We start from the raw sequence: 10,537 nt of genomic DNA on the forward strand, positions 1-10,537 counted from the left end.
ATTTAAAAACCGGGAGCACATGCTCCCGGGTGCCAAAACACCACTCCCCATATCATATTCATTGAAATAGATGCTGATGCAACCCAGTTACCAATTCTTCAAGGTTATGCAATTCGTGTGTACAGTAGCCGCATAAACCTTTGACCGCCTCTGATAAGAGAGAGAGACGTTGGAAATGCTGCCGGCCGGGGCCGCAGAAGAAGCGCACGGCAAGGCCGAGAATAAGAATGATTGCGTATCTTTGGACTGAGAACCAGAAGTGCGTCATCAATTCATCACCATCATCACCCTTTCTGCCTTTTGACAACCAACAACTACCGCCATGAATGTACACTAGCTAAGCTCTACCTCACCCTGCGGTGAAGCTGTGCAGGAGCCAGGAGCCAGTGGAACGGACACGCATCGATCCACCGCTTTGCCGAGCCTATAAATACGCGCCTTCGCCTGCATTTCCCCCCATCTCACCACAGCAAGTTCTTCCTCTCTCGAGCTAGCTAGCCTTCTTCCTCTGCTGCTCTGCCTTCCAAGCACCATTTCAGACCCTCGGAGTGAGGTGGGGATCGATACAAACACATTTTCTCCGTCCTTAGTGCATTTTGCCTTATTTCTCTCTGAAATGCCCTTTCTGTTCTTTCTTTCTCTTGCGAAGTTTGTCTTTCTTGCGAAGTTCTTATACAGTGTGAAGAAGATCATACATTCATGTAGGGCTGCGAACATCTGAAACGTGTTCTAACTTGAGCTTCATGTGCATTTCTTGCAGGTGGGTAGCTGGGCGTGGAGGATGGAGCGGGCGAACACGGACCTGATGCTGCAGAACCTGTGCATCATGGAGGAGAATGAGCGGCTCCGGAGGATGGCGCGAGAGCTGGATCAGGAGAACAAGAAGATGCTCGCCGACCTCAGGATGAAGCAGCAGCAGCAGCAGCAGCAGCAGATGGCGACCTCCTCCCGGACCGCGGCCCAGATGGCGCCGGGAGGCGCATCTTCCGGCGCCACGGCGAGGGCATCCAAGTCCGGCAAGAAGCAGCCCAAGTGATCAACGCATGCATGCATGACTATGATCGTGGAGGGAGAGGCCGCTGTTGTCTTGTGATCTTGTCTTTTGTGATTAGTACCTTTATATTACTACTACTGGCTGGGTAGATAGGCGGTTAAGTGGAGCTGGCATGCTTGCAGAAGCAGGTGTAGTTGGTTTAGTTCGACTTTTGGTTATTATGCTAGGAAGTGGTGGCAGTATTTTGTTGGCTATGTTTGATATGTCGTGCCATTTCTTGTTGCAATGTGATGGCCTGATGGGTACCAGACTACCATTAACATGAAATTATGTTGCCTCACGCCCGAGCTCTTCACGTTATTTTCAGTGCTTAGTGTCATAATCTAAGGCCTGTCGATGAATAACACAATAAGTAAATCTGCAAACATGGCAAAGAATATCTCTCTGTGACGAAAATATCATTATTTGCTTATATTCTCCTGCTATAAAGGATTGAAAATATGTAAAGTTTTGAGAACCAACCTGAGGTTGGGTGGTTAGGAGGGTGGTTGTACCCCCAGCCCACCAGAGTTCAAACCCCAGGTTTGACATCTGTGTGTCTCATAAAGGCGGAATATTCATTCAGTGGGAGGCGACGTTCCCGTCGACAGCGAGGCGCCTGTGGTGACTTCGTCAATTTCAAGATCCAATCCGCCGTCTCAGTCTTCCGGAGGTGCTCATAGGGGTAGGGGTGTGCGTGTGTGCGTTCATAGGGGTGAGTGTATGCGCGTGTATGTGAGCGTCTGCGTTTGTACTGTGTTTCTCAAAAAAGAAAATATGTAAGTTTAAACATATATATGGCAGCAAGCTGTACATATGTGTGCAATCATTCCACTTCGGACCTGTGAAGCCGTTTCAGCGTGTGAGCCCGCCGGCCGGCCCTCAATTGAAATTCGAAACATACCCCGAGTTTTGCATGTTTCTTAAATCAGACTACTAATGTCACAACTTTGCATACAAAAGAGTAGTCTATGTTGTTTGTTTATCTCGAAACAGATGGGCACTCAAATTCTTGCAATTTTTCCAGGCTTTTCGATCAGCAGTAAATAGATAAAGAACGGACGGTAGTTCAGTCAACATGTTTAGCTACATGTGGGTTGTGGCACAATACAACCAATAGAACCTCATATTTGGGGTTAGAGCCTTTTAAAAACCAACATTTTTTTTAGGATTTTCATAATACCTTTTATTTTTTCTTTTGGAAAACGATGAGCGCCCGCTTTAGGTTGTTTGGCGATGTTTCTACCCATTGTCAGCACACCGTAGCGTTGGGTAATGGTTAGCCGCAAAATGCCGTTAACAAGATGTCGTTGTCCTCAAAATTAGGTCATTGGTTTCACTGAGCCCATTCGCTCTCTCTCGCATGCCCGCTCTACTTGATCTCTCACTCTAGTTTTGGAGACGGCGAATCTCGGTGGCGGTGGTGGCTATACGAGCGTTTGAGAAGGAAGCGACGCGATCGGGGACAGCGGTGTCCGACGTATTTGTGCGACGATGGAGAGATCTTCGGGAGTTCCAGCCCCGTGGCTACTAAGTACTCTCTGTTTTGGAGAACATGTCGCAAAGCAAGCACTTCGAGCCTCCAGTTTCCGCTTTCATTGTAGTTGATTTGAGCAATAGATTTTTGGTTTTTTGAAAGCACTACAGGAATGGACGCATACGCCGACGGCCAGCTGCCCTCGGCGTAGCCACGCCTGGCCCTCGGCGTAGGCTACGCCGACGATAGCCCTCGGCGTATGGCGTCGGCGTTTAGGTCCCTCGGCATAGACAATATTGCCGTCGGCGTAGCCCGGCCCTCGGTGTAGCACGCTACGCCGACGGCAAAACCCTCGGCATACAAATTTTAAAAATTTGAATTTTCATTTTTCCAAAAAGAATTCAAAAAAAAAATTATATGCCGAGGGCTTTGCCGTCGCCATAGAGTTTTAAAATTTTTCAAATTTTAATTTTTTTTACACCATTTTTTTCTTTTTTTACTTGTTTATCTTTCACCCATACACTTTTAACTCTAAGTACACTTAATCCTAGGTCAAATTACAATCATGGTTAAACTTTCCAGCCGGTCACCCATCCTCACACTACTCCAACCTCATCACGCTTAACTTCTTGGTTCCATTCAGATGAGCTTCCCTTAAAGATTTGACACCTTACTGATAATAATAGTCTATCAACCCTATTAACCCTTGGACCGTGATGTCACAACTCTATATTTTTGAATTCCAAAAAATTACCTAAGTAAACAACAATGAATATATAAGTAACAATGAATAATAATATTGAATTCAAATAACAATAAAATAATTTTATTTTTTGGTTTTTTTCTATTTAATATGGAATAATTAATATCTTTAAATCGAAAAACTGAAATTCCACAAATAATATGTCTAAATCGATCAGAAAAATGAGAGGAATCTAAATATAACATCCATATCATCATTTGAACCTAAAAATTAGAGTAATCCAAATATGATGTCCAGCTTACCATCTGGCCAAAACGGCCCCCTCGGGAGATGCGAAATGGCCGTACCGGACGCGCTGGTGCACCGTTCGCCAACATGCTAAACGGAAAAAAATTAGCACATAAAGTGATGTGTTATAGACCTAAAAATATTTTTCGTGGAATTTATTGAGCGACGTTAAGTGTACCCCTAGTTTAAATCCGGTCAGTTTCCAGCGGATTCGGCGGGACACCGCAGGAAGCCGCAGGGATTTCCAGATAGCTAGCACGCACATATAGCATGTGATATGTGGTGCGGAGGCGGTGTCCTACCACTACACGGAGGTCTCGCGCAATAATAAAATACGCCTCATGTAGCTGCTTCACAAAAAAAAAACTCGTTTTGGCACCCCGAAATTGAAAAAACCATCGCCCATGGGTCGGATTAGAAATCCGCTCCCGGGACCATGCCTTCCTTCCCATGGACCACGCATGTGCCAAATATGGCCTCGTTCCGACAAACTATGCGGTGTCACAGGCCGTTTCCTACTCATTTGCCCTAAAAGCCATAGAACTCCGGACGTGATAGCTCTGTTTGTGAAGGGTTTTCCAAAATAATTGTCGTATCTTAATTCCAATTTTTGGAGTGGTTACTAGGACACATAAAATGACGCCATGCGGCTCCAAGGGATTTTCTAACTTAGTTTAAATTGCCATCCGGCCAAAACGGGCCCACACGGAGATGCGGTATGGCCGTACCGGGCGCGCTGGTGCACCCGTTCACTATCGTGCTAAACGGAAAAATTTAGCACATAAATTGATGTGTTGTAGACCTAAAAATATTTTTCCCAGAATTTATTGAGCGACGGAAAGTGTACCCCTAGTTCAAATTCGGTCACTTTCCAGCGGATTCGGCGGGACACAGCAGGAAGCCGCATGGATTTCCAGATAGCTAGCACACACATATGACATGTGATATGTGGTGCGGAGGCGGTGTCCTACTAGTACACGGAGGTCTCGCGCAATACAAAAATACGCCCCATGTAGCTGGTTCACAAAAAAAACCCGTTTTGGCACCCCGAAAATGAAAAAACCATGGGCCATGGGTCGGATTGGAAATCCGCTTCCGGGGCATTGCTTCCCATCCCAGGGACCACGCACGTGCCAAATATGGCCTCGTTCCGACAAACTATGCGGTGTCACGGACCGTTTCCTACTCATTTGCCCTAAAAACCATAGAACTCCGGACGTGATAGCTCTGTTTGTGAAGGGTTTTCCAAAATAATTGTTGTATCCTAATTCCGTTTTTTGGAGTGGTTACTAGGACACATAAAATAACGCCATGCGGCTCCAAGGGATTTTCGAACTTAGTTTAAATTGCCATCCGGCCAAAACGGGCCCCCCACGGAGATGCGGTATGGCCGTACCGGGCGTGTTGGTGCACCCGTTCACCATCGTGCTAAACGGAAAAAAACTAGCACATAAAGTGATGAGTTGTAGACCTAAAAACATTTTTCCCAGAATTTATTGAGCGACGGAAAGTGTACCCCTAGTTCAAATCCGGTCACTTTCCAGCGGATTCAGCGGGACACATCAGGAAGCCGCAGGGATTCCCGGATAGCTAGCACGCACATATGATATGTGATATGTGGTGCGGAGGCGGTGTCCTACTACTACGCGGAGGTCTCGCGCCATACAAAAATACGCCTCATGTAGCTGGTTCACAAAAAAACCCGTTTTGGCACCCCGAAAATGAAAAACCCATTGGCCATGGGTCCGATTGGAAATCCGCTTCCGGGGCATTGCTTCCCATCCCAGGGACCACGCACGTGCCAAATATGGCCTCGTTCCGACAAACTATCCGGTGTCACGGACCGTTTCCACCTCATTTCCCCTAAAAGTCATAGAACTCCGGACTTGATAGCCCTGTTTGTGAAGAGTGTTCTAAAATAACTGCCATATCTCAATTTCGTCTTTTGGAGTGGTTACTAGGACACATAAAATGACGTCATGCGGCTTCGCGGGATTTTCTGACTTCGTTTAAATCGCCATCTGGCCAAAGCGGAACCCGATGACATATAAGAAAGTGTTTGAATTGTTACTATATTAACATGATATACATGATTCAAATATGCATGATTTTGACATAAATAGACAGAGGATGTTTTTCTGAACATTTTGATACCTTATACGCATTTTTCTGACATCATATGAATTAGTTATGATTTTTACAAAATTAGACAAATTTGACAAATAGTCTACGCCGAGGGTGGTCGTCGGCGTAGCCCTGTCTACGCCTAGGGCCAAACATATGCCCAGGGCTGCCCTCGGCGTAGACTTCGCTACGCCGACGGCAACGATACGCTGAGGGTGAGACTCGCTGGCTGGCCGTGCCGGGCCATACGCCGACGGCCCCGACATTTGGCCGTCGGCGTATGCCACGGCCCTCGGCGTACGTCGCCATTCCTGTAGTGAAGTAGGTAATCTAAAAATATTTTTTTGTTCCATTTATGTAGTTTGGATGATGATATTTAGGATGCAAGAGTATATATTTGAAGCCCTACCCCCTAAAATGGATATCATAGTTTCTTTCTTTTGTGTTATTTTGTTATAGAGTTCCTTTGTTATATTGAAATACAATAGAAATTTTGTAGGATTTTTATCCTTAGAATTCTTTTTATATATACACCATTTGATTCCTAGGATTTGAAATCCTTAGCAACGCATATGAATTTTACTATAGGATTGTATTGCATTATGTTTTCGATGATTTTTTCATCCACCCAAATCTCAGAGTATGATTACTTTGTTTTTCTCGTAAGTCAAACTCTGCTTGAAGAAACATTATGTAGGTATCAAATTCTACAGGATTCTACTAACGTCTGAACGTGATATTTAAATCCTGTGATTTTACTATTCATGGGTTGTAATGATCCCTCGAATAAAATGCCAATACAGTCCTATAGTAAAATCTATATAGGATTATACTAATAATCGAGTCAAACGCTGCCTCCATTCAGTTGTTGGCTGGGGTAGATGGACGGGACGGGGATCTTAATTGGATTAGACTCAGACGGAGACACTCGAGTGCTGATGACGTCGGCTGCAGTTCACGGTCAGTCAATTGCAAGTTTGCAACCTCCATCAAGTCAAACGCTGCCTCCATCCAGCCCAGCCCAAGAGATCATGACTCGCTCGCTTCGTATCCTACTCCTACACAAAAGGTCAATCGCGTCGCGTCGTGGGCTACAGCGCAATCATCATCTGTGGTGTGGGCAATGTTAATTACCCCGATCAATCTCAAACGTCCCATACCTTCACAATTCAACACGGGGCATGCTGAGCATTCTGGGATCAAATTCCCGTTCTCGAGCTCGTCACCCGTCTGATCGTGCGATTTGGATCGTCTGATCAGATTGTCTACCTTTCTCTTCTACTTTTGCTTTCATAAACCGTGAAAGAACCGCGGTCGTAGCAAAAAGAAGAAGGTCACAAATTAAACAAAAATACGGACTAATACGGTCTTGTTCGACACAGCGCTGAAGATCTAGTAGCATAAAAATATTATGCTACTGTAACAAAACCAACTTTGCCGAAGACTCTTGGCAGAAACATCGTAATAATAATTTTGTACTATTGTAGCACAACTACTAAACGATTTAGCAAAAAAAAAAAAGTATGTAGCAAATCGCTGCCAGCCGTGACAAAAATCCCGGAAACGGGTAGCAACACCTAGCACCATTGGTACCATCCGTTTACAACACCTCAACCACAAACAATAGCAACGTCGTCATCAACCAATATAGCGCCATTGTCAGCCTATATGGTAGCACCGTTGTCGACCTACGGTAGCACCACCACTATTCGTATGCAGAAAAATGAAAAATGAAGGTTGTCGTGGATGGCGCAGGAGACGGCCCAGTGCCACGACCTGGGGCACACAGAAGGTGGGGCTGGGTTGGCCTCCATCTCCTGCATGGAGGCCGATGCCAAATGGAGCATGCCTTGGCTGGCAATCCCGTCAGAGTTCAGCTGCCCATCTGCATCGATGTCATCGCGGGGCACTGTCTCGCAGTGGCACTGGCCTGCAGTCCTCTGTAGGGGCGTCTTCGGCGGTGAACAGGCCAACACCGACGGTCACGATGGCTTGGAGCGCCTCGATGGGCAGCGCGGAGGCCAACCTTGAGCCCATGGAGAAGGGCAATGCTCTAGTTGGTTGGGGCAAAATCGTTGTCGGACTGCGCGGAAGGACACTTTGAAAGTGCATGGAGCCCCAATTTGTGGTTTTGATAATTAATGACAATCCCTATAGACTAATGTTTGCATTGACTTATATTTGTAGGAGTTGTCCATAGGCAATGCTTGAACCATATATTGGCTTCAAAATTACAATAAGAAGAAATTGATGAAGAATATCAAGTGTCAAGTATGTCTTGAAGATGAAGATGAAGTGACCCCTCAAAGTTAACTTCAAGACATCAACATGATGAAGAATGAAGAAAATGATGCGCAAGTTCAAGATGATCCAACTCGAAGAGATCATATGGTTGAAGCTTGTCATCCATATGGTGATCATGGTGTTGGATAATTAACACATGGATATGTGAAGATGCACCGAAGAAGAAGCTCTCACATAGTGGAGTATGGGGGAGCAATTGGCAAGACTTCATCAAGCAAGCACAATCAAGAAAGATGTTCCATATTGTTGCGGTCAAGACCATCATCATCGAGCTCAAGTGTAATGCATAAGATTAAGGTTTGCTATTGATAGGGTTTCTTTCTCACCGGTCTCATGGTGTAGTTGGAGACCGGTTTATTAGTTGCCGTACTATCAAGAGGGCTCTCGAGTGAGTAACTCGATCGTTTCCTTCGGAGAGCTCAAACCTTTGCATCCTTGCATCATCTTTCTTGGTTGTTATTTGGATCTTATCCATGTGATATTTTAGAGCTTGTGCTTATTCTCATGACAAGCTCTAGTTCATCAAGAATGGTTTTTTGCACGGGCAACTTGTTGCATTTTCGAGGTTGGAGTTTTTATCGGTTTGACTTTTATAGATAGGTAAAACCATTACTCATTTGTTTCTATCCTCCCCTACTGGAATATGATTTTTCTATGCATATTGTTGTAGAGCTCGTTGTTGTGACTTCAACGAGCCCAAGATCATTGATGCGTGCAATTAACACACGTCCGATGGGAACCCTGATACGTCTCCGACGTATCGATAATTTCTTATGTTCCATGCCACATTATTGATGATATCTACATGTTTTATGCACACTTTATGTCATATTTGTGCATTTTCTGGAACTAACCTATTAACAAGATGCCGAAGTGCCGATTCTTTGTTTTCTGCTGTTTTTGGTTTCAGAAATCCTAGTAAAGAAATATTCTCGGAATCGGACGAAATCAACGCCGAAGATCTTAGAATCCCCGGAAGCATCCAGAACACACGAGAGAGGCCAGAGGGGGGCCACAGGCCCACCAAACCATAGGCCGGCGCAGCCTAGGGGTGGCCCGCGCCTCCCTATAGTGCCGTCGCCTCGTTGACCTCCTGACGCCGCCTCTTCGCCTATTTAAGCCCCCTCGACCTAAAACCTCGATACGGAAAAGCCACGGTACGAGAAACCTTCCAGAGCCGCCGCCATCGCGAAGCCAAGATCTGGGGGACAGGAGTCTCTGTTCCGGCACGCCGCCGGGACGGGGAAGTGCCCCCGGAAGGCTTCTCCATCAACACCACCGCCATCTTCATCAACGCTGTTGTCTCCCATGAGGAGGGAGTAGTTCTCCATCGAGGCTCGGGGCTGTACCGGTAGCTATGTGGTTCATCTCTCTCCTATGTACTTCAATACAATAATCTCATGAGCTGCCTTACATGATTGAGATTCATATGATGATGCTTGTAATCTAGATGTCATTATGCTAGTCAAGTGAGTTTTACTTATGTGATCTCCGGAGACTCCTTGTCCCACGTGTGTAAAGGTGACAGTGTGTGCACCGTGTGGGTCTCTTAGGCTATATTTCACAGAATACTTATTCACTGTTATGAATGGCATAGTGAAGTGCTTATTTATATCTCTTTATGATTGCAATGTGTTTTGTATCATAATTTATCTATGTGCTACTCTAGTGATGTTATTAAAGTAGTTTTATTCCTCCTGCACGGTGTAATGGTGACAGTGTGTGCATCCGTGTTAGTACTTGGTTTATGCTATGATTATGATCTCTTGTAGATCATAAAGTTAACTATTGCTATGATGGTATTGATGTGATCTATTCCTCCTACATAGTGTGAAGGTGACAGTGTGCATGCTATGTTAGTACTTGGTTTAGTCGTGTTGATCTTTCATGCACTCTAAGGTTATTTAAATATGAACATTGAATTGTGGAGCTTGTTAACTCCGGCATTGAGGGTTCATGTAATCCTACGCAATGGTGTTCATCATCCAACAAGAGTGTAGAGTATGCATTTATCTATTCTGTTATGTGATCAATGTTGAGAGTGTCCACTAGTGAAAGTCTGATCCCTAGGCCTTGTTCCTAAATACTGCTATCGCTGCTTGTTTACTGTTTTACTGCGTTACTACTGCTGCGTTACTACTGCTTGTTTACTGTCCTGGGCAAAGCACTTTTCTGGTGCCGTTGCCACTGCTCATATATATTCATACCACCTGTATTTCACTATCTCTTCGCCGAACTAGTGCAACTATTAGGTGTGTTGGGGACACAAGAGACTTCTTGCTTTGTGGTTGCAGGGTTGCATGAGAGGGATATCTTTGACCTCTTCCTCCCTGAGTTCGATAAACCTTGGGTGATCCACTTTAGGGAAAACTTGCTGCTGTTCTACAAACCTCTGCTCTTGGAGGCCCAACACTGTCTACAGGAAAAGGAGGGGGGCGTAGACATCAAGCTATTTTCTGGCACCATTGCCGGGGAGGAAAGGTAAAAGGTACTCACACTCCGGATCTCGGCTACTAAGCTATTTTCGCCGTTGTAAGTACTCGAAGCTATTTCCTTTAGATCCTGCAATTGCATCTTTTTGTTTCTTGTTTACACTAGTTAGGCATAA

General features: G+C 45.2%; 1 long non-coding RNA gene across 1 annotated transcript; it reads left to right on the top strand.

Moving 5' to 3' along the window:
• The first annotated feature begins 341 nt into the window (after positions 1-341).
• Positions 342-1,334, top strand: LOC127304792 (uncharacterized). Its single transcript, XR_011745984.1, has 2 exons — positions 342-553; positions 761-1,334. It is a non-coding gene; the product is annotated as an uncharacterized lncRNA (long non-coding RNA).
• The last annotated feature ends 9,203 nt before the right edge of the window (positions 1,335-10,537 follow it).

The sequence above is a fragment of the Lolium perenne genome, chromosome 5 (assembly GCF_019359855.2).
Source record: "Lolium perenne isolate Kyuss_39 chromosome 5, Kyuss_2.0, whole genome shotgun sequence".
Taxonomy (NCBI): Eukaryota; Viridiplantae; Streptophyta; class Magnoliopsida; order Poales; family Poaceae; genus Lolium; species Lolium perenne.